A 25,059-nucleotide genomic window follows, 5' to 3' on the forward strand; every position below is an offset into this window, starting at 1 on the left:
TATATTTACACCAGAATCACTTTAAATACTTCAGACGTTTATACTAGAACACTTATTAATACTTGATAATACACTTCAAAGGGCCAACGTTAGAAAGGGAAAAGAATGTTATCGTATTATAGGTTATTGCGCACTCATGCGGTTTTCAACGGTTTATACAGTAATACATTTACTCTGCAAACATAGTAAAGTCACTTAAAGGGAGGAAAATGGTTAGTTAGTGTAACATAAGCTTAGTTCAATGTTTGAGAGTGTTTCTCCGCCAACTAAGTTCTTTAAGTCGAAAAATGCAACCATAGCTAAAGGCATTTTGGAGAGGGCTTGAAGTCTTGACAAGCAGCAAATTACGCACAGTTCCTGTGGCTTTCTTCCAGTTTCCAGTGTTATTGAAGCAGCAAGTTAACTAACGAGGGATACCTTAAAATGGACTAGAGAAGTGGACACAAGAAGCGGCTTAAGTGTGTAGAAAGAGGGCGTTTCCCTAGACACCTCTACGCGCACTCCAATGCGCTGGATCGACTTCTTGGACTCAGGTAAGCAATATCTTTTCCCGCCCCACAGTACCTTAGGTTAGAAGAAAATGTTTGTGCAGCATGCTCTGCGATGTTGCAGCTCTGGACCCGACCTCCGGATTCCTTGGTTCGATGACTGAAGGTGGGACAATGGACAGGATCTCTCAGCAGCAGTCTCAAGGGAGGATCTGTAGCACGATTTTCAGCAACTTATTTGTTCACTCTGCGGCTTTGGTGCCTTTTCTGCAGCACCAGCAAAGGACACTTGTTGCCCGGTCAATCTTCTTCGCTTCCTGTAGTCCCACATGCACTCGAAATCTGGAAACTCTTATAATCTCGGGAGATGGCTTGTTTCAAAGTTAGTCTTGGGACTGGTTGTTCCCACCAGCTAAAGGGAAGGAGTCGTCCTCTTTGGAGCTCCCCTGTCGCACAGAAAACTGGGTCAGGACAGCAGTGGTTGCTTCACAGTGTTGCAAAGGGTCTGCGGGCGTCTCTTCTTCCTCGATTACTTCAGCTTCCAGTGGTCTACTTGCTTCTCACTCCAGAAGCCTCACCTTTTATACAGTTCCAGCACACACTCCCCTGCAATCTCGCTCAGAATTTTACAGAAAGGGCGTTTGGCTGTCCAATCAGGACAGCCAGACCCCCTGTAGGAGCTGGACCTAGTCAAGCACTCTTGCAGACAAAGGACAGGGTGGTGGAAGACTCCTCCCCCACTTCCTGCCTGCCCAGACACTCTGGTGCCCAGGCGGGGATACCCAAGGGTTCCCGCCAAAGGCAAAACTCACACTGGCCTCCCACTACCCCCTCCCAGAATGGTAGAAGAAGGGCTAACAAAGAACAACCATGCTAGTAATAGCAAGAAAAGAAGGGAGGCCACAAGTAGGTACTTGGGTGCCCCTATTAATATGATATATGGCATTTATAACGCGCCTATACACAAGTGTTAAGGCGCAAAGGCTATAGTATTGTGCACTACCGAGGCTATGGACATAGTCTGCAGTATAAAAAATACACAATAGTTTGTTAGAACATGTCCACTGACACTAGCCATAACTACGTGATTGTCTATATGACTAAAAAAGTCACAGAACAGAGAGAAGTGAGATGCTAGGGATCCCCTTGGCACTCCACTGAAGGTGGTGTGTGCCAATCCCTCGGACTATAGAGTTTTGGGAGAAATTTTAAGTAGCTCCTTAAGAACTATAGTTACATGAGGCTATAGAAAAAGAATCTTAAAGGAGCGCCCCAAGGGTCCCCAGCAACACTGGGAGCCGTGTGCTGCAGTTGTAAAAACACAGATGCCTTTAAGAGCTATGGAGCAGACAGACTCCATAGTACAGGTTGAGTACAAAGAATAGAGTTCCAAAAGACAGAGCCCACAAGAATGAATTAGTGGAAAAAGGCTTGGCTCATTCAGGATTGACAGGAAAAGGTACAGAAGTCCAGCAGAAAGTGCTGGGGGTCTCACTAGGAGCGGGGATGAAGCATAATTATAAATCCCCCTAGCACCGGAGACCGTCCGTCACAATCTGCTTCTGCTGCACCGACTGTGCAGCTCCTTGGTGCTTCGGCCACGTGTCTCCCTGCTTTCACCTCTGGCTTCTACTGCCAGAGTTCCACAGGCGATCTCAGCCTCACTTGAGCGGGCCATTTATACCACCCCTTTGGCCTCAGGTGCAGGCAATATTCTTCAATTGCATAACAGTCTTGGAAAGTGGCATCCCTCTTCATCGTTCCAGTACCGGAGTGGTGCTTGTATATGTCTGGGTTAATAAAGGAAGGATGCATGTTTCTATGTTGTCTATACCTCGTCTCTGTACCTTATTGGTGTGTGTTGGGAGTTTCCTGGCAAAAAATAGTGAAAGGGATTGGCATCACCCCATAAAAGCCTGGGGTACATTTGACTCCTTATAAAAAAGGTGAAATGGGGGTACTGTGTCTCACCCAAGGGTACCACATCCCCACTCCCCAAGCCTTCTCTGCCCAGGTGATTCCCCCCCCCCCTTCGCATAGCCATCCCCCAGGCTCAGGATCCAAAACAGACAACCTTTCCCTGGTCACCTAGGGGAAGGATATATTGGGTAAAGGGAGGAGGCCCTCAGATTCCTCACACATCCAAGAATAACTCCCTGTTAAATCTTTTATATTGTTCCTTTTCGCAATCTGCAGGTCTACCGAAAAGACGATTGGAGGAGAGGTTCCCATGTCTTTCTTTCTCCAATCCCCCTTTCCCTCAAAGGTGTCGAGAGTGTAGCAGTATATAATTTGTTGCACGCTCGACATCAGTGGCGGTCTGTGGGGTCCAGCAGCTCCTGCGGATTCAAGAGTTTACAAGAGCTAACAGTTAATCAGACAAACATAACCATTATGCTTTATATTTCAGGTGACTGCAATTGGTCATATTTGTCATAACTGAAAAAAGTTAAGACTATTAAAACCAGTTTAGTCTGATGGTCCTTCAGATTTAAAAAAAACTCCCATTTTTCAAAATCAAGCTATTTCAACAAAAGATTAACAGAAGGATCTGGCCTGTTGGGACCAGCAGAACGGCCCAATACGCAAACTGAGCTCTTATAACCACAGAACCAAGTTGTTCCGCAGCTAACACTATATGATTAGCCAAGTCTGCTTTAAGAATTTGTTACAATCTACACCTGCTCCCATATTCAGCACTTCTCCTGTGAAACTGGTTGATTTAATCTTTTGTTCGATTCAGCATAAATGAAGCACAAGCCATATCCCAATGTGGCTTGTGTGTGCTGGTATAAGTGGGAATATGAAGTCAATGTACATTTGGTAAGAAAATTCAAAATGTTACACAGGTGCCAACACCTTCAGAAAGGCACGCTGGTTAAGATGCTCTAGTAAAGGCCTGCCTCTCGGAGCATGTGAGCATAGGAACAAAAAACTGTTCCAATGAGAGCCTCTCAAAGTCACAGAAATGGTCAGTTGGTACTATGTCTGTACCAGAGAACTTTGAGGCCATGCAACAATTTCTCTTTTTAAGAAAACATGTTGTGAAGCGCTGCAGACTACCTTGTGGTCTCATTGCAGTAACAAGCTTGACAGTGAAAGTTCTAGAAGATTATACTATAGCTTGCAACCAAATGACTAAATTATGACCAACTCAATTCCAATCCTAACCTTCACCCACCCCATCCATTCCCCCCCCCCCCACATTTATCCCCCTCTCCAGCCTAACCTTGGCTTCCAAATCCATTTTTCCCCCTCAGTCACTAACCTCATTGAAGTTGGTTGTCAGTAAAAAACCAGTCGAGTTCACTTTTCAAATGCTTCCTGAAGCACAAATTGTCTTAGACTAGGGTTGTCTCTTCCACAATTTGGAAGTTGGGTTCCAGGGATGTACCCCCATAGTTACACTATTGCATACCCTTTAGTAAATTTGATTAGAATTGGGGGATTATAAGGTTCTGTCCAGAATGTAGGAGTGTTAGTTTCTGAAGATATCCTGGGAGTTGGCAAAAGTAGGTCTTGTAGATGGTTCAGTATAGCTTCAACTTATTTCACACTCAACAGTAGGACAGTGGCCGAACACGGCCTGATTGCAACAAGCACTTAGGGATTGCATGAATTTTGAGTATGCAGCATTGAGCCTCCTCTAAGGACATGAAGAGTAGGTTTATTTTTGGACAACCACACCGTGCTGGTAGTAACACAGATGCATTCTTATTGACAATCTTTTAGTAGAGAGCCTTAAAAAAGACCTCTGGTTGAAACATGTGTCGGATTAACTAGTCACAAATGATCAGGGCGGAGGGAATTGCGGAGAAAATTGCAGTCGGCGGCAGTCCCCCTTGAGTCTGCTTTCCGTGGCTGTTTTGTGCTGTGGGAGGACCCACCTGAACTTTATTCAAAAACTCCCTTGACCGTGGAGGGAATTGCAGAGAAAATTGCAGTCGGCGGCAGTCCCCCTTGAGTCTGCTTTCCCTGGCTGTTTTGTGCTGTGGGAGGACCCACCTGAACTTTATTCTTTTTTTTACATTTTTTTTTTATTAAGGTATGTAGTATACAATCATAAAGTCATAACTTCATAAACATAATGCAGTGGAACCTTTACATTAGTATAGATTAAAAAATGGTAAAAAAAGTGTTCCGAAAGAGCAGTTAATTGAGTACACTGTGTATAATTAGGAGTTGAGCATTTGAGGAACAAATTGTCAATACAATTGAAAACATACGCGAAACAACTATGGCAGTGTTGTGCAAAACTTAATGTAGAACGATTTCTGCATTATGATGTCTTAAGTGGGGGGAAGACAAACACAAGACTGACATTTGACAAACACGAAATGTGAGGGGAGGGGGGGAAAAGAGGGGAGGTAGATATTAATGAAGAGGCACATTGGCATATATTACAGTAAATATTCAGTTAAGTGATCAGATCAATATTCACATTTAAAGATCTTGGGAGCATCAAAGGAGTACGAGACATTTGAGGATGTCACATTCCGTGCATGGTTACATTAAAGTGATTCAGATAGCGAATGAAAAATAACCACTTCGCATTAAACTTGGGTATAGAATTAAGATCGTTTGCCATGCACATTTTCATCTTTTGCGTGAGACATATATTGTTCCACCAGCTTCTTATACACAAGGAACGAGAATCTTTCCAATTGGCAGGTATACACTTCTTAGCCAAACAAATAAAAAGATCATAGAGCTTGGATGCACCAGAAGGCAAGTGGGTGGTAATAGCCAGACTACATAAAACATTATTCATAAACGAAAGTGGTATGTCAGTGAAAAAAATAGAGTTAAGGTATTTCCACACTTGTTGCCAGAACTTGAGGGTATAGGGACATGAGAAGAACATGTGCTCATACGATGCAGGAGTGACTCCACATGTCCAACAATTATCATTGTTATTGATATTGGATAGAAATAGTTTGGCTGGTGTGATGAAAGCTCTGTGCATAAAGAAGAAAAAATGTTGGGAGTTATTTGTTGATGTTGAGATATATTTGATTCTAGAGAAGAGCTTAGACCATGTGTGATTGTTTAAAATGTGTCCAAAGTCATCTTCCCATTTGTGGCGTATCGAGCACAACTTCAGGGATGATATGAAAATGTTGTAGAATGTTGAAGCCTTTGTGTCAGTGGGCATTGTAAGATGTAGCAATCTTGAGGCATCAGGAGTCAGAATATCATTGGAGGAGCTGTGGAGAGCGTCAAAGCAAGAATTAACCAATTCATTATAGAAGTTGTAATCTGTGTTGGGGATTGAGAATTGATTTTTAAGCTGCTGAAAGGAAACAATAGATTATTTATTTATGATTTGTTGTATAAATCTAATAGCCTTTTTCTTCCAGGATTTTCTGTTTAGGGTTTTATTCTTAATCAGTATCTTATTGTTATGCCATAGGTAAGGAGAAAGGCGTTTTTTTAGGGAGTCTGTCTGTGTGAATAAGAAGAGTTGGAGGGCTGATATTGTGGCTCTAATGGGTTCTGATATAGCCAGCGAGGAGTGCTTAAATATATAAATGAGGTCGGTGATTTCTACAGGATACATTAACTGCTTCTCTATGGTACACCATGTGGCAATGTCTGACGTTATGGGGCAGGCAAACCAATATCTAGCTTGCTTTAAAAGAAAAGCAGTGTGGTATGCTTTGAAATCAGGAAACCTGACCCCTCCTTTGTCATATGGTGCCTTCAATTTGATTAAGGCTATTCTTTTGCTTTTGCCCTCCCCCCATAGGAAATTTAGTAGGATAGAGTAAATTGATTTATAAAAGGAAGGAGATATCGGAACACAAGAGTTGTAGATAATATAAAATTATTGGTGATAACATCATCTTGATCGTATCTAGTCGGCCCCACCAAGACAGATATAAGGGGGACCATCTGGATGTTAATTCCTTAAGTCTATCTAGTAATGATTGTGTGTTCTGTTTAATGGTGTCTTGGATGGTAGGAGCAAATTTAAGGCCTAGGTATTTAATAGAGGAACTGCACCATTTAAAACCAAAGGGGTCTGTCATGTTTTAAGCAGTAGGGATTGAGGGGCATAATTTCAGACTTATCTTTGTTAAGTTTGTGCCCTGAAACCGAGCTAAATTGGGATAGTACTTCGAGTAAATATGGGAGGTGTGTTTTGGGGTTTTTGATGGGAATAAGGATGTCATCAGCGTAAGCAGCTATTTTAATATGGGATGTGCCACTTGTTATACCTGGAATATTTTTATTGGATCTAATTAATTCTAGTAACGGTTCTAAGGAGAGGATGTATAGAATAGGTGAGAGGGGGCAACCTTGTCTAGTACCTCTGCTGAGGGGAAAAAAATGGGGAGGCAAAACCATTAATACATATTGAAGATTTTGGGGATGAGTAAAGTAAACTGACTAGAGAAATGAACTTGTCACTGCAACCGTGCCAGCGGAGGGATTGAAACATGAAGTCCCAGCTGACTCGGTCAAAGGCTTTTTCTGCATCTAGTGCTATAACCGCTGCGCCCCGTTTATCCTTTTATTTTTATTAGATAGGTGGATAGCATTTAGAAGGAGTCTGGCATTGGAAGAGATGCTGCGCCCTTTAACATAGCCGACTTGTTCAGGTTTGACAAGAGAAGGAAGGGAGGATTCGATCCTATTGGCTAAGATTTTTGCAAAGATTTTACTTTCTACGTTTATTAGAGAGATGGGCCGATAATTACCTGGTAATGACGGGTCCTTATCGGGTTTAGGGAATAGAATAAGCAAGGCTTCTGAGAAGGAAGCTGAGGACGCTTCTTGGGAAATAAAGTAAGAAAATAGATTTTGAAGCTTGGGTATGAGAGATTGAGCTAACCTATCATAGAATTCTGTGGAAAGGCCATCTGGGCCTGGAGCCTTGCTTTTACCCAATCCTTTAATTGCTTTGGAAATCTCTGGAAGAGTAATTACAGTGTCTAAAGAGGATAAATCAGCTTGGGGGTAGGAGGATCTATTAATATTACCAAAAAAGGACGTGATGTTATTATGGGGAATGGAGTTCTCGGGAGTATATAGTTTGGTGTAGAAGTCTCTAAAACAATTTAGTATATCTTTGGGATGGTGATGCACATTGCCTGAAGGGTCTTTGATGTGGGATATGAAAAATTGTTCCTTTTTGGTTTTTAAGTAAGAGGCCAGTGCTTTTCCAGCTTTGTTGGATGTTTGATATATTTTCGTTTTGTATTTAAGAATTGTCCCTGCAGCAAGATTTGTGATCTCCTTATTAATTGAGAAGCGTAAAGTCAGTACTTTGTGGAGATTGGTAGGGTTGGAAACAGTATAGTAATGTTGTTCGGCTGTAGTTGGCTGAGAATAAAGGTCATCTAAGTGTTTTTTGCGTAGAGCTTTCATTTTTCCAGAGTAAGCCATGATGTGACCTCTCAAGGCAGCTTTAAAGGCATCCCAATTATTCACTACTGAAGTGTCACTGTCTTGATTATCCGCATAGAATTGTTGAACAAAAGACTCTACGGATAGGATGAATTGAGGGTCTTGTAAAAGAAAATTGTTAAGCTTCCACCGAGATGACGGTTTCCGAACATCAGAAAGACTGAAAGAGGTACAAACAGGGGCATGATCAGAAATAATGATATTTTCTATTTTGGAATCTATAATGGTACCTGTAAGGTTTTTAGTGGAGAAAATATAGTCAAGGCGAGAGAGAGTTATGTGGGGAAGAGTGGAAAGTATAGTCAAGTTGAGTGGGGTGAGATATTCTCCATGTATCAATAAGACCAGTTTCGGCTAAGCATCCTGAAAAGGATTTGTGTGTTTTGTTATTTTTGAACAAGCAGCTAGATTTTCTGTCCAGAAAAGGATCAAGGACTTGATTCATAGCCCCACACATAATTAAATTGGTAAAGTTTTTTTGAAGTATCATTTGTTTGATGGTGGTCCAAAACTTGGGATCTGGGTTGGTGGGGCCATAAATATTCAGAATGGTATCAGTAGAATCTTTATTTAGTTTAGCCCAAACCCATCTGCCATCTGTGTCCGCACCTTGGTCGAGAACTTTGTATGATAGTTTCTTACTGATTAAAATAGCTACCCCATTTTTTTTAGCAACAGCAGGACTAGAAATGATTTCTTTGATCCAACGGGACTTCAGTTTCAGTGTTTCTCTAACAGATAAATGCGATTCTTGTATCCAAGCTATGGAGGGGTTTAGTTTGTTAAGATGCGAGATGACCTTACACCTTTTGATGGGATTATTGCAACCTTTAATGTTCCATGTGACATTTAAAAATCATAATAACAGTTTAAATATTATGATAGCATAGCGATAATATAAGACCATATACATGCAAATGTTAGGTGCTCTAGAACAGTGTCTGAAATAGCATTTGGGAACCATATAGATGCAAATAATGAGTGCCCAAGAACAATATTTTGAATACCAATTAATGAGAAAAGGACACATTAGGAAAACACATGAGGTAATAGGATGAGGGTTGGGGTGTCTGATCATAAACAGTTGCCTAGTGGCTTGGAGATATAGAATAGAACACTGATCAGACTGGAAAAAAAGGAGGCTAGGGGAGTTTAAATTTGTAGGGAAGGGTGACACCCGCTGAGTCGTCAAAAGGGAAGTAGAGCGACTCAGGATGGAAGATGGACGTCACGAGGCCACCCGTCTCACGTCATATATATATATAGGAGATAATCATGGCATTACATTTGTAATAGTAAGGAGAGAAAGGGAGTAAAACGTTCATGTAACAAAAGAGGTGGAGGTACTTGCAAGCGAGGTAGTGTCCATGTTATCAGATTTGATGGATCGTATAAATGCTTTTAGGTCTGCTGGTTCTTCAAATATTCTGGTACGGCCTTCATATGTTATTTTGAAAGAACAAGGGTGGTATAGCCCATAACGTATATTGAGCTGTTTCAAGGCTGGGTGAAAGGATAAGAATACTTTCCTGCGCTGGGCCGTGCTTTTAGCGACATCCTGTGAAATGAAAATCTTGGAGCCATTCCATATAAGGGATTTACGTTCTTTTGCTGCAGATATAATGAGCTGAAGTTGGGAGTATTCCAGAAGATAAAAGATCACTGTTCTGGACGAAGGTCGAGGAGAGGTGGAAGTAGATAGTTGGCCGACTCTATGAGCACGTTGAATATTAAGTGTTAGATCAGGGGGTAAGTGAAGCAGCTTTGCTAAAAATGTTTGCAAAAAGACAATGGTATTAGTTCCCTCTGGCAGCCCTGAAATGCGGAGGTTATTACGTCTGCTGCGATTTTCCAAATCTTCATTGTGTTTTTGAAGTTTTTATTGCATTTTCCAGTTGTGTTACTTTAGGTGTAGTTTCTTCTACTAGACCCACTCTCTTCTCCACCTCGTCCATTCTATTCTCAAACCCCTCCATCTGTCGTCCAACTGTTGTAATTTTAAATTTGTAGTCTCTATGAAGGGTATGAGTGATCTAATTTCTGCCAAAATGGCATCCAAAGCAGGGTCCGAGATGCCCAACGGAGGAGGTGAGTCACTTTTGGGTCTCTTGAGGTTGGCGGTGGGAGTATTAGGTTCTTTGGTAGTTGAAGTATTGTTTTTTTTGTTGGCCGCCATGATATTGGCTGCAAAATATGGATATATGAGCAATTGAAAAGAGCTTGGTTAGCAATATTAATGATGGAAAGTAAAGAATTGCAGAAAGTTGTTACATGTAGAGCAATAGTAGGTTCCGTTTCAAATAGAAGCTATTTTGAGAAGGGCTTGTGATGGGAAGCACATATGTATAGAGTCTTTAAATAGCAACTTCGTGGGGTTCTATATACCAAAGTTTACAATTATTACGTCCATATTATTTAGGTAGTACTACTCCTGATAGAGGAGGTTAATAGAAGCACTGTTGAATAATAAGGCGTAAACTTAGGTGTGAGTTGAGTGTGCTACAAGCCTTGTAGTGGTAGGAAGCTTCCAGTTAATGTGGGTATCCAGTTACAGTCAAGTTCAATTTTGAGTTGTAGTTATACCCAGTTCCATGCATATTCCTGCATATAGAATGCGTGGTTCACATATGTGTGCTCGCTATCAGAACCAAAATCGAGCAAAAAATAGAAAGGGTTGTGTCACATGAATGGCAAAGTGTGGAGGAGATCCTGTGCAATAAAACAGTATTCCTTTCTATGTTTCTTTATTGTTGTTTTTTTTCCCCTCTTTATTTAGTCCCAAAAGTCTCAGAAATTATGAAAATGGGATGTTCAATTTCTTCTTTGTGTGGAAGGGTATAGCCGAGATATTGGTTATATTTAAATAGTTTGTGTCTTGTGGCGTGTGGTTTCTTATGAAGCCGTATTGGGCTTCCTAATCCTCTTTTTTTTTCTCCTCAGGGAAAGCTTTATTTATGGTGCTTTTGCGCGCCGGCACCAGAGGCAGCAGTTTTGAGGCGGGGAAGAGAAGGAGGGCGGACCAGGCCGCAGCCGGCGCGTCACGTAACGCCGACACTTACTTCACTGTGGGCGGATACCGGAAGGCGGCTGCGGCGGTCCCCGGAGCTTGTATGCTGGAGCTGGTGAGCCGGCGCGGGCGAACGTGGAGCTGCGCTGAATTTCGTTCAGCGGTTCGTGGAGGAGGTCCGGACCATGGCGCAGGAAGGAAAAGGTAAGTAATAGGGGAAAAGAATAAGGGGAAATGCCTTATTTAGTACACGGTGAGAGGGAGCTGCCAGGTCACGCCGCCATCTTCGTCGGCGTCAAGCCTAAACCACCTGAACTTTATTCAAAAACTCCCTCGACCGCGGAGCGGACCGATGAGGGAATTGCGGAGAAAATTGCAGTCGGCGGCAGTCCCCCTTGAGTCTGCTTTCCCTGGCTGTTTTGTGCCGTGGGAGGACCCACCTGAACTTTATTCAAAAACTCCCTCGACCGCGGAGCGGACCGCAGAGGGAATTGCGGAGAAAATTGCAGTCGGCGGCAGTCTGCGGCAGCTGTGGTGCTAAGAGCGGGGCTGATGGCAGCCCGTGGCAGGGAGGCAATCCAGGCCAGCGTCCTCCACTTAAGTCCATCCCTGGAGGAAGGTCAGCACGTAAGGAGTTCGAAAAAACACATGGACAAATCTATGCCCCACGGGCCTTCTGAAGAAACCGAAGTGGGTCCAAACCTAAAGCGGGTTGAAACAGATGGACGGCGCTCCCCACCCCCACCTTCATTCACCCTAATGCGAGTACTCTGCAGCCTGTTGAGAACCCGGGAGCGCATCTCGGAGGAGAGGCCCTGCCGGAGGACACAGGTAAGGAGTGGAGGGAGGGAGAATTGTATGGTGGGGGTATGGGGGGGGGGGAGATCGGGAGCAGGACGGCAGAGTGCCCCACCTTCTCCATCCATCTGTGGGCGCCCCCGACGTAGGTGGAGAAAGTACAACAGAGACTGCCTCATTGGGGGTGAAGGGGCCACCTCGACGCCACCGAGTACGTCTTGTTTGCCTTCCCAAAATCTAATAGTAGTCCACATTCAGCAGCACCCCCGCCCGCCTCCAAACGGGGAGGTGCTGCAAACTGATCCACAGGAAGGCCCGGTTTTGACTATTCCGGCCCAGTCAAGCCCCATTGAAGACCCGGCTATTTCTGCAGTAACACCCTCAACTTGCTCAAACAGTCCCAAGGGTCTTTCTAATGGAAAAGCAAACCAATGCCAACCAAAAATAAACTACAGCTCTTTGAACCAGCGCCTGTTAAAAATAAAGACAGCTCCTGCCCGAAGAAAGCGATGCGTCCACCTACGCCAAAAATCTGGCAAAAAAGTGCTGCATAGCCTTCGCTTAAAAATCTCAAACGCAGCTACAAGCCCTATAAGGGATCTACTGAAAGGCGCAACGAAAACTGCAGCCGCTAGTTCCCCAGTAAAAAACTTTGCCAAATTTCGCAAACGGAAAGACACGGCTCCAGAACAACTTTCGGAAGCAGAAATCCTTACAGCGGTCGCTGAGCAGGCAGCTCCCCAAACAGGACTGCCAGATCAACATTGTACGGGGGCAGGGGGGCGGAGAGGGGTGCCAACGTTGAATGTGGAGGGGGTCAACATGCACCGGATTCCCTCTTCGCCTGTTGTCAGATGGCATTTTGGATCACCTAGACCACCTGACCTCCCCCGGCAGCAGCCGCTACATCTAACTCTGCGGCTCTCAGTGAAGGGAGGGCAGGTGGCCCCTATAGATTCACCATTGAAAACTGTGGGCGTGGATCCCAAGATAGTTCTTCCTTTTGCCTCTACTTTTCCCTCAGCTGCACCCGAATCCATTGGCTTGCTGTTATCACCTGCAATAAGCTGCTTGGACAAGGTGATTTCCCCCCCCCCCCCCCTGGAATGGGGACTTCTCTTCCCACGCACTCGGCAAACGGGTGTGGGGGGGGCCAATACATAGCAAACCCAGGTTCAAAGTCGCCCACGGTAGATGCACCGTCTGCCTCAGTCCCCAGTGCACCCCAGCAAACAGGTGTACATTTGTCAGACCAGGCCGTACTAGCAGCAGGCTTTAGACCAACCGCTTCTTTAGATCAATCGAGAGGCTCTCACACTAAGCACAGCCCTTTGAGAAACCGACGGCTAAGTGAACTACCGGCAAACACCTCTAAAGATTCTCCAGGGAAAAAGCCGGACTTGATGTCCATCATATCCACAGTAACGATTGCCCTTGCCCCTTTTTGCAAACTGTATGAATCTATTAATGACACTCTAAAAGATCATACATCAATCACAGCAATGATGAGCAGCCGGCTGATTTTCCTCCAAGGGTACATTAATGCTCTGAACAATAGAGCAGAAAAGGAACAGGGGGTTGCAGTGACTCAGTTAGAAAATCTTCTAATATCGAGCAAGCCAGTGCTGACCCCTTTCCAGCTAGAAGTTCACCAAAAACTGCTGAAATTAGCTCCCAGAGCCCCTTGGCATGGATGACCAACAAAAGCGAGATCTTTCTGGAACAGAGGGCAGACTTGGTAAAGACAAATACACCTGCAAATAAGAAAACCTGCGGGCCAGAGCACAAACGGCTCCATAAACAACGAGGTGATTATGATCCAGTCCGGCAGGAGCGACCAAACCAGAATCGACCCCACAGAAAAGGCTTCTTCCTCAAACAAAGACTTCTTTAATCCAGTTCTGCGCAAACCGAACAATCTGAAAGTTCGCTCACAACCATTGCTTCAAGCAACGGTGCTTTCAAATAGTGAGGGGGGACCCTCTATATGGCTCCCGACTCAAGCTCCAGCAGGAACTTCCCCAAGCGATGGGTCACCTAAGATCAATCCTACAAATGCAGATACCACCTCCTGCTCTTCCTCCCTTAAAGAAGCGGCGGCTCTTGGTACTGACGAGGACCTAATGAGCCTAAGTGTCTATTAGCTTTCCGAAACGTCAGAAGTCGCCACCTCATCAAAACTCATTGAAGAAACCGAATCTCAATTCTTAACTCTCGAAAATCGCTGCAAGAAACTGATTGCAAAATCCACCTGGGGCCTAGACGCAAGAAGTGTTTCACGTGTTTAAAAACGCTCCATCGATAAATTTAACACTGAACGCAAGTCGTCATTAGACACGAACCAAAACAAACGGGATGAAGCTAAAAGACGTCCTCTGTCCCCTGCATAGCAATCTGAAAAGAAGAGCAGGAGACAAACAAATAGAGATCGTTCGGACACCAAAGCGAAGACCCAGTTTGAAGATCCTGAAGGCCCCCACTTAGAAAAAGACAGCCTGCATCACCAAAAACGCAATTCAAAACCAAGAAACAAGAAATTGTCATCAAGCTCCAAGAAGACTTGCACCTTCAAGTTAGAACAACTTCTGAATAGTAAGAAATATATTATTCTCAACCGTGGATACGTGCTAAATCTTTTTAAATGCATCCCGTCTTTGAGGTGTCTGAGAACTGAAGATATTGCGTTGGTTGAACCGATCCATGAAGGAAAGCAAGCAACCGCATATTTGTATATTTCCTCTACTTCAGTAAAAAACATGATCTCGGATGCCGCTGAAAACTTTCTAAAACTGGGGTTCGATCTCATTGAATTGGCCGTAAAGGGTCTATCTCAGACTAAAAACAAGCGCGCTGAACTTGTCCAGACCGTAAGGTCCAAAGGCTCAGTGGATCAAGTTTTTGACACCCCAGAACTCTCCTCACGGACAACAAAGGATCACCTCCCAAAAGATAACCGACGCAAAGAACCCAAGGCAGATGCCCCGGAAGCACAGAGTCGAAGTGTTCACCAGAGTTTTGGTATTCCCAAACAAATTCATTTTGAGACATCAAGAACGACCTTGGACAACTCAGCTTATAAAGATCCTTTGGCCATAGGCCGGTTCCCCAAAGGGCCATTAGACATTATTCAGCGAACGATCTCACAAGTTCCGAATCAAAGTGCAATGTCTCCTTCTCCAAAAACAAAGCAGACACCTCTTGCCCAACTCTGGTCTTGGATTCCGAAGGCTCTAACATCGAACAGAAAGCAATAGCAATGCGCCAGTCTTCTTTTGGACACTGCAACTGAAAGATCTAAGTTGTCAAACAAAGAGCTGGTCCTGGGGTCCTGGAACACAAGGGGCTTTCTACATTTGACCAAAGAAGGCGATATAAACCTGTGTCAATTTGACGTCCTCTGCATCCAGGAATCCTGGATGACGGACAAACCAACCATGGACGGATATACCATAGCTTTTGCCCCCGCAAATAAAGGGGTACTTGGACGCCCTTCATCTGGCCTCTTAACAGCGATTCGTTCAGGCAGTGGGCTACATCTTTTGAAAACAGTACTGTCATCCACGCATTTGCTCGTCACACTTCAATGGGAGCATCTTACAGACTCGAAAACAAGGCCCCTGAGATCATTGCTGGGTGTCAAATGCTTATTGGAACCCTCTGAACATCGATGACAAAAACTTTCTTCTGATGGAGGAAAAAGCTATTGACAATGCTGGTAGACCATCCAGGAGCAAATGTAATTATATGTGGGGATTTGAATGCGACCTGCCACCCACGGGAAACGACAAGTGTTCAGCAAACGTTTGCGCGACAGAGAAGCCAGAGGCAAAAAGTGGAACATCTTAATGTCATCAAGACCTTTCATGAACGCAGGAGACCTCTTCCCAAGATTAAACCATCTCCCTTCTTGGTCGAGAGGCGGTTCTTCAGCGGACATCGACCACATTTTTGTGACCAGGCCTCTAGCGGCGCAAGCTGTTTCCTTCGAGGTAATTGCCTCAAACGCGAGTGACCATAACCTGCTGTCGTTAAAGTGGAAACCACTTAACATCGAAAAATCTGCAATGCTGTGCCAAGTCGAGTGTAATCAACAAAGAAATCGTCTGAAACTTTCTGCTAGATCGTTAGCGATTATTACATCACAATATCTAAGTATAATGGAACAACGATCAGCGAAGGACGCTCCTACAGCACCAGACTCCCAGCCTCTGTTGGTTCCATTTACATCCCAAACTGCAAAAGCCAAACCTATGTCTGGTCCTCGTAGCCATGCATATTGCAAGACCCTGGTAGAGAAGCGTCGCGACTTAAGGAAACTGAAGCGGCTAGTTAACACCCAGCCCTCACAAGAAAACCTCAACCAAGGACACATTGCCTATAAATCTTGGGTTATGCACCATCGTCAAACACTTTATCAACAGGTTGCGGAACGGATGTTGCAGAAAATGACCCTTCAGAATTCCCAGGACTTTTGGTCATTGTTGAGATCTACCGTTACACCAGGGGAAGAAAGCTCGGCCAACAATATTGGAGAAGAAACTTGGATGATTTTTTTTAAAGAACTTTTTAAACCTCCTTCAGTTATGATCGAAATAGAAGACGACACCGTAAAGGCACAGTGGATTGACCTAAGTAATAAAGAGAACATTATAGAGGTTATACATGGGCTCAAATCTTCAGGAGCTCCAGGTCCTGATGGGATCACAAATATTGACTTCAAAGATCATCTGGAGGAGTGGTCAGAGCTGATCAGTGCGGTCTTCAAGCGATGCGGGGACTCAGTCTATTCCACATTTCTGGACCTCTTCCATAGTGGTACCCATATTTAAGAAGGGCAACAAAGAGGATCCCTCCAACTTCCGCCCCATAGCACTTCGACGTAATTGGAAAAGTGTTTGGGGCCCTGCTCCTAAAACAGTTCCAGCGATGGGCAAAAAATGCTGAGTGTGCGGATCCTTTTCAAACTGGATTTACCAAAAACATTGGGACCTCGGCAAACATCCTGTTTCTGAGCGCATTAAAAGGCAAAATCACTAAGGGGGCCCCTCGCGTCTTTTTGGCCTTCATTGACCTGGCCCAAGCATTTGACCAGGTCAATAGAACAACTCTATGGAGAAAACTTCACAAGTGGAACTGCCCCAAGGAAATTTTGCAACCTATTCACGCACTTCACAAGAACACCAGGATGAGAGTCAGGTTAAATCAAGCAGGGTTCTTATCGAAGGAAATTCCATCAGGTAGAGGAGTGAAGCAGGGCTGTCCCTTAGCCCCCGCCCTATTCATAGCATATATGGGCGACTTCCAGACAACCGAAACCTCGATTCGATCTTTTCCACCAACTATGGGCTCCAGGAAAACAACCCGCTTGTTATACACAGATGATATGATCCTGATGGATCTTACCCCGATTGGTCTCCAACGTCAACTGGACAACCTGGCAGCATTTATACAGGTCAATGATCTTCAAATTAACGTAGCCAAAACCAAGATTCTTGTCTTGGAAAAGTCGAAAAGGAGAAATGAACGACTGAATTGGTTCCTTAACGGTACAGCACTTGAAAAGGTTCACTGCTTCAAATATCTTGGCGTGATGCTCGATTGTTCTAAAACCAATACAGCAGCTCAAGAAGCTCTCCTGAATAAGGTGCGGAAACTATCTGCTCAAGCTCGAGTGGTGGATAAAAAATACGGCCGATTCTCATTGGTTCCAACCCTAAGATTCTATCGAGCGAAGGTGGTACCCTCCCTGTCATATGCGGCAGAGGCTATGCCGCAAATTCCAGAAAAGCTTTGGATCCGGTTAGAAGGGCTCTTTTGGCGTTCTGTCTTAGGCCTTCCTAAATGCACATCTATGCTGCTGATCCGAAGAGAACTGCGTCTCCTCTCGCTGGCAGCAACCATCGAAATTAACAGCCTGATGCTTTATAGGAAAATCCGGCTCCCAAACTGTCCTACCATCTTGGACATAATTAGGGAGGAAACCCAAGGTGCGAAATGCACACTGCTGAAAATCTGGGACACAGCGTGTAAAAACAAGCTAAACGAAATCTAGCAATCAGAAGAGGAGCTCCTACAAAACCCAATGAAAATAAAAAGAAAACTTGGAGCTCGACTGGATAAAGACACTTGACGGGGCGGCTCAGTTTAAGTCAACTAACCATCTTCCTTTACAACAAAGCAAGTTGAGCACTATTCCGAACTACCTTGCCAAATTTCCCAACAAATCAGCAAGAAACATCTTTTTGAGGGCAAGTCTAAACCTTTTGGAGACAGAGATTCTGGAGGTTACAGGCCTATCCACTTCAAACAAATGTCGCTTCGGCAAAAAGGATGTGGAGCTTGAAACTCTTCGGCATCTTCTCTTGAATTGCCCGGGAACCCAGGAAATCAGTGAAAAATACATCCGCCCACTTCTGTTGGCGTTGCACACTCAAGAACAACAACTTTGGTGGGAGAGACTAATTAGCGGAGAAAGGACCGCTTGGACAATCACCACAACACAGACTCAAACAGATTCTTGGGCTGAAATGTCTTTTAGCAGACAACGGCAGTGAAGAACTGGATAAACAGTGACTTAATACAGTGAATCTTAATATTCTTTAATATTCTTCTACAACTGTTGATTTTTTCTTCTTTCTTGTAAAAATCGTTTATTTTGATTGAATCAAGTAAATAGAAAAATATATATATATAGTTGACTGGGCAACAACATAATCTGAACTGGCAATTCTTTATATCCCAGACAATGTGCATGTGGCTCTAGCAACCTCTCTTTAGTCTTCAATTTAGTTTTGCACTCAACACTAGAAGCCGTGGGTCATTTCCAAGTAATCTTTAATTAAGTGTCTTTTAGAGAGGTTCAAGTGCAGCTGGTTGCAGAGTTCTGGACTTTGTGCAGGCTGCCTGAGTTTCCTGGGAAGATTCCTTTAGAAAACATGACTAATCTCTAGCAGGAAGTGCGTTTTAAATCCATTTGCTGTGCACATAGTACCATCTAGTGGTTGCTCCAAAATACATGGACTGGTTTTTCGACTTTTTTTTTTTTTTTTTATAGGTGGCAATTTGGCCATAAATTGTAAGCCATGAAAGAAGGACTAGAAACAAGATCTGAGGTGTGTTTGTAGGACAGAGACCAGCACAGGCCCCTGGGTCTTTCAAGATGACAATGATGGAACTGTAACGCTTGCATGATGCTCCTGGATGAGGATTATCTGGTCGGTTTGTCACGCATTGCCTTTGGTGCTCCCACTTCCGGTTTCGGCGTTGCAGGCACATTCAGGCACTTTAGAGTGTTGAGGCCGTAGAGCAGAAGCTGTGATCCTGTTGTCCCCACCGGGGGGTGGGAGGGAAGGAGTGCCGCAGTGTGTTCCATCCCGTGTTCTGGAGAGGCAGAGCTTCATCATCAATTCGGTCGAACATCAAATGATGTTGGTGCAGAGCCTTGGTCCTTTCTCGATCAGGCCTTTCAGGAAAGCAGATTGAGTTCCAGCGGTTGACAAGGTGAGTGGGTAATGGCGTCTGCTTTTATCCTCCTAGGAAGAGAGGAGTGAACACAGCACCCAGTCACACCATGCAGCATTCAAACAGAGTGATAGTCAGCTAATGTCTGAACCTCCCCTCCAAGTGAATTCAGACACACACACACACACACACACACACACACACACACACACACACACACACACACACACACACACACACACACACACACACACACAAAGATGAGCACTCTCGGTGCCTCTACTGCCTTCACGACGATAAATTGCACGTGGAGAAGGACTGTGCATTTTGTAAGAATATGTCCGAACGGACAATGAGGAATCGTCGTACTCGACTCACCAACTGGCTGGAGGGGAAGAGCCCAGCAGCAGGTTAGAAGAAGTACGAGCGGTCTTCTAAGACCTTTGAGGGCGCTCTGGCGATGGGGACCCAACAAAAGGCAAAGCACCGCCAGTCTGCGGGCACCGGGAGCGCCGATCGGTCAGGCTCCTCGGCTGCCAGGCAGGGCGCATTATCACTGATGCAATCAACCACAAGCCAACGCTCTGGGCCTGTGAAGAGGAAGTCGGAGAACCCAGTTAAGCTTCGGGAGAAGCCCCGGTCGATCCCAACCGAGACAGCCGAGGGGGAGCGTGGCAGTGACCCTCCCCCCCAAGGTGAAGGCCTCGGGCACGGCCAAGGTCGTGAAGGCCCTGATTCACCTGGCTAAAGCCTCGATTGAAGGAGTCGTGGCCGCCCAGGCGAAGCCTGCGGAGGCTATCCCAGTGGAGACGACCTCCGGGCCTAGAGTTTCCCTGCCACCACAGAGGGAATCCTCTTTACAGCCTATAGATAAGACTCCCGTGAAACCCCGGGCGGAGTAGGAGGGGGGCACGGTAACCATTACGGACACAGATACCACCTCTGAAGATGAGCTGGCTGGCGTCGCAAAGATCCTGGACAAGAAGTTCGAGGAGGTCCGGTCCTATGGGAGGGATCCCGACGAGGCGGACGAAGAAAGCGACGGTGGTGCCGACGAGGAGCCGCAGGCCGTGGAGGAGACGGAGGATCCTACTCCCCAAACATCACTCCCGTCGCAACCGGTGCCTATACCACAAGACAACTCAGGAGCGATCTTGATGGCTATTCAGGCCTTGTGTACGGAGATAAGGACAAGGTTGCCCATACCCCCAGCGGACGACCCAGCGAAACCTGGACTGTCGGGAAGTACACCGAGCAAGCAGAGGCAAGTCCATCCCCCTTCTCCCTTCCAGCCTTCACAGCCTTCTCATCCCTCACCTCCTTCCCCTCCACCAAGGGATGAGACGGGAACGGAGACAGCGACGATGGGGACGGACGACGACAGTGGTGACGACGGAATGGACCTCACTTTACCACCTCCTTGGGTCTCCCTCCCCCCAACGAGATCGGCTCTTTCCACGCCATGATCACCAGGGCATCTGAGCTCTTCCAGCTCTGCCCCGAAGAACAGCAGAAGGAAGGTTTCCTCTACCAACAGCGGGAGGCCAGGAGGAAGACTGTCTTCTCAGTCCTGATACTGGATGATATCTGGGGCGAGGGACTAACGCTCCGGAAGAACCCGTCCACGGCTCCTCCTAAGAAAGACAGAGACTAGGAGAAGTAGTACTGGGTCCTGGACTCCGCCCCTATGTGCGTTAGGGCACAGCCATCCCCGGATTCAGTGGTCTTCGAGGCGGCCAAGAAGAAGGCAGGGGCGATGACTTCAACATCCCCGCCGGACGGCAAGTGGAAGAAGCTGGACGCCATGGGACGACGAGTCATCTCGGCGGTGAAGGCGATTAAAGCGGCCAAAGCCCTCGCAATCGTGGCACGCTATGACAGGGAGCTATGGTTCAAGATCGCTCCCTTGCGGACTTCCTCCCGGACGACAAGAGGGCTGAGGCCCTAGAAATCCTACAGGAAGGCGAAGTGGCGTCGGCCCACGCCGTTACGGTGGCCACGGACATCGCCGACACCAGCTTTCGTCAGATGGGCATCGGCGTTTGCCTTCGCCGGTGCGGTTGGCTCAAGGCCACCGATTTCCGCCAGGACGTGCAGACCAGGGTTCTGGACATGGCCTTTGACGGGAACAACCTGTTCAGCAAGGCAGTGGATGAGTCACTACAGGTCATCAAGGTGGACACCGAGACGGCTCGGGCCTTGGGTGTTCAACACCGGCGGCCGTCCTTTCAGAACACCGAAGGCAAGCAAGGTGCCTCCAAAGGATTCGGCGGCAGTTCCTCGTCGTATCGCCAAGCGGCCCGCTCCTCGTCGCAGGAGGCCTTCAGCGGATGCGGCAAGACAGGAGGATCCCGTCATCGTTGCCAAGGAGGCCAAGGCGGCAAGGCCGTGACGAAACAGGATTGAACCGGCCGTGGCGTCGGGACCCCACCTGAGCACCTGTTGGGAGGCCGGCTGGAAAAATCTGTCAGCGTGGGGGAGTCCATCTCCACCGACCGTTGGGTGCTGGATGCCCTGGCCCGCAGGCGCACACTGGAATTCCAAAAAAGGTGTCCACGTATTCCACCCGTGGCCAGGAAGGAAAACCACATCCCTCAACTGCTGCTGGAGGTACGGGCGATGCTAAGAAAGAGAGCCATCAAGCTCGTCTCAAAGAAGCTCCGGGGCTCCGAGTGTACTTGCGGTACTTCCTCGTCCGGAAGAAGACTGGTGGTTGGTGACCCATCCTGGACCTTCGTCGTCGAAACAAGTACATCAAGTCCCAGAAGTTCCGGATGGTCACCCTCCAGCACGTGCTGGGACAGCTGGAGGAAGGCGACTTCCTTTCGTCGCTGGACTTGGAGGATGCCTACTTCCACATGAGTGTTGAGGGCCCATGAGTGTCGAGGGCCCATGAGTGTCGAGGGCCCATGAGTGTCGAGGGCGGCCGGGTGTGGTGAGTGAGGACGTGGGTGGCAAAAGGACGTGGGTGGCAAAAGGACGTGGGTGGCAAAAGGACGTGGGTGGCAAAAGGACGTGGGTGGCAAAAGGACGTGGGTGGCAAAAGGACGTGGGTGGCAAAAGGACGTGGGTGGCAAAAGGACGTGGGTGGCAAAAGGACGTGGGTGGCAAAAGGACGTGGGTGGCAAAAGGACGTGGGTGGCAAAAGGACGTGGGTGGCAAAAGGACGTGGGTGGCAAAAGGACGTGGGTGGCAAAAGGACGTGGGTGGCAAAAGGACGTGGGTGGCAAAAGGACGTGGGTGGCAAAAGGACGTGGGTGGCAAAAGGACGTGGGTGGCAAAAGGACGTGGGTGGCAAAAGGACGTGGGTGGCAAAAGGACGTGGGTGGCAAAAGGACGTGGGTGGCAAAAGGACGTGGGTGGCAAAAGGACGTGGGTGGCAAAAGGACGTGGGTGGCAAAAGGACGTGGGTGGCAAAAGGACGTGGGTGGCAAAAGGACGTGGGTGGCAAAAGGACGTGGGTGGCAAAAGGACGTGGGTGGCAAAAGGACGTGGGTGGCAAAAGGACGTGGGTGGCAAAAGGACGTGGGTGGCAAAAGGACGTGGGTGGCAAAAGGACGTGGGTGGCAAAAGGACGTGGGTGGCAAAAGGACGTGGGTGGCAAAAGGACGTGGGTGGCAAAAGGACGTGGGTGGCAAAAGGACGTGGGTGGCAAAAGGACGTGGGTGGCAAAAGGACGTGGGTGGCAAAAGGACGTGGGTGGCAAAAGGACGTGGGTGGCAAAAGGACGTGGGTGGCAAAAGGACGTGGGTGGCAAAAGGACGTGGGTGGCAAAAGGACGTGGGTGGCAAAAGGACGTGGGTGGCAAAAGGACGTGGGTGGCAAAAGGACGTGGGTGGCAAAAGGACGTGGGTGGCAAAAGGACGTGGGTGGCAAAAGGACGTGGGTGGCAAAAGGACGTGGGTGGCAAAAGGACGTGGGTGGCAAAAGGACGTGGGTGGCAAAAGGACGTGGGTGGCAAAAGGACGTGGGTGGCAAAAGGACGTGGGTGGCAAAAGGACGTGGGTGGCAAAAGGACGTGGGTGGCAAAAGGACGTGGGTGGCAAAAGGACGTGGGTGGCAAAAGGACGTGGGTGGCAAAAGGACGTGGGTGGCAAAAGGACGTGGGTGGCAAAAGGACGTGGGTGGCAAAAGGACGTGGGTGGCAAAAGGACGTGGGTGGCAAAAGGACGTGGGTGGCAAAAGGACGTGGGTGGCAAAAGGACGTGGGTGGCAAAAGGACGTGGGTGGCAAAAGGACGTGGGTGGCAAAAGGACGTGGGTGGCAAAAGGACGTGGGTGGCAAAAGGACGTGGGTGGCAAAAGGACGTGGGTGGCAAAAGGACGTGGGTGGCAAAAGGACGTGGGTGGCAAAAGGACGTGGGTGGCAAAAGGACGTGGGTGGCAAAAGGACGTGGGTGGCAAAAGGACGTGGGTGGCAAAAGGACGTGGGTGGCAAAAGGACGTGGGTGGCAAAAGGACGTGGGTGGCAAAAGGACGTGGGTGGCAAAAGGACGTGGGTGGCAAAAGGACGTGGGTGGCAAAAGGACGTGGGTGGCAAAAGGACGTGGGTGGCAAAAGGACGTGGGTGGCAAAAGGACGTGGGTGGCAAAAGGACGTGGGTGGCAAAAGGACGTGGGTGGCAAAAGGACGTGGGTGGCAAAAGGACGTGGGTGGCGAAAGGACGTGGGTGGCGAAAGGACGTGGGTGGCGAAAGGACGTGGGTGGCGAAAGGACGTGGGTGGCGAAAGGACGTGGGTGGCGAAAGGACGTGGGTGGCGAAAGGACGTGGGTGGCGAAAGGACGTGGGTGGCGAAAGGACGTGGGTGGCGAAAGGACGTGGGTGGCGAAAGGACGTGGGTGGCGAAAGGACGTGGGTGGCGAAAGGACGTGGGTGGCGAAACGACGTGTGTGGCGAGAGGACGTGTGTGGCGAGAGGACGTGTGTGGCGAGAGGACGTGTGTGGCGAGAGGACGTGTGTGGCGAGAGGACGTGTGTGGCGAGAGGACGTGTGTGGCGAGAGGACGTGTGTGGCGAGAGGACGTGTGTGGCGAGAGGACGTGTGTGGCGAGAGGACGTGTGTGGCGAGAGGACGTGTGTGGCGAGAAGACGGGTGGAGGGCCGACGAATGTGCAGAACGGACGAATCGCTTAACTGCATGAAGTCCATAGTATACCTAGAATGCATGGATCCTTTAAAAGATCATACCTCATATCACACCCCACGCTTACTCTCTCCTTACACCACCACCCAACTAGAACACAGATACTATGACACCATTCGGTATAACTGTTCTCATATCAACATCTGACGCCGCTCACTCCACATCACTATGTAATCACTGCTGGTCTCGCACCCCCAGCCAGGCGTTCTCCTCAGGCCTTACGCTGCCACTCTCGGTCTGGATAATTCCTGCCAGATTCGAACACATACTCCTGACCTCTCAGCCACCACACCTACCGCTATGAAGCAGCTTCCACAGGAATTTTCGCACCAGCTGCACACATACCAGATGCGCACTCGCACCTATTGGACCCTCTCTCCTCCCTCTACTGACAAGAACTTCGGTTCCCAAGGGCGTTCAACCTACCAGCGCCTTCAGACCATACCAATGGTATATAAGGCGCTATATAAGTGCAAAATAACATATCTCTCACACACACACACACACACACACACACACACACACACACAGATAAAGGACAGTCATGCAGCCCCTCAAGTCAAGGCAAACAATGACAACCTGAATTGTGTGAAAGGGAGGAAGGGGTGAAAAATAAAGCCAGGCAAAAAAAGGTTTCAGATAGGAAAGCCATTTTACACAAAGCAAAAAGTTACCATCTACCTTGCCTTCTCACTAAGATAGTATCCTCTCTGGGGACACTATTCTCCTTCCTTAGGAGTCAGGAGCACT

At 47.4% G+C, this 25,059-nt stretch overlaps 1 protein-coding gene across 9 annotated transcripts in view; it reads right to left on the bottom strand.

Moving 5' to 3' along the window:
* The window catches only part of NEO1 (neogenin 1), a 1,161,518-nt gene that overhangs the window by 334,609 nt on the left and 801,850 nt on the right, over positions 1 to 25,059 (bottom strand). The gene's annotated exons all lie outside the window — the stretch shown is intronic.

This window comes from Ambystoma mexicanum, chromosome 11 (assembly GCF_040938575.1).
Source record: "Ambystoma mexicanum isolate Mex_15411 chromosome 11, UKY_AmexF1_1, whole genome shotgun sequence".
In the NCBI taxonomy this organism is placed as follows: Eukaryota; Metazoa; Chordata; class Amphibia; order Caudata; family Ambystomatidae; genus Ambystoma; species Ambystoma mexicanum.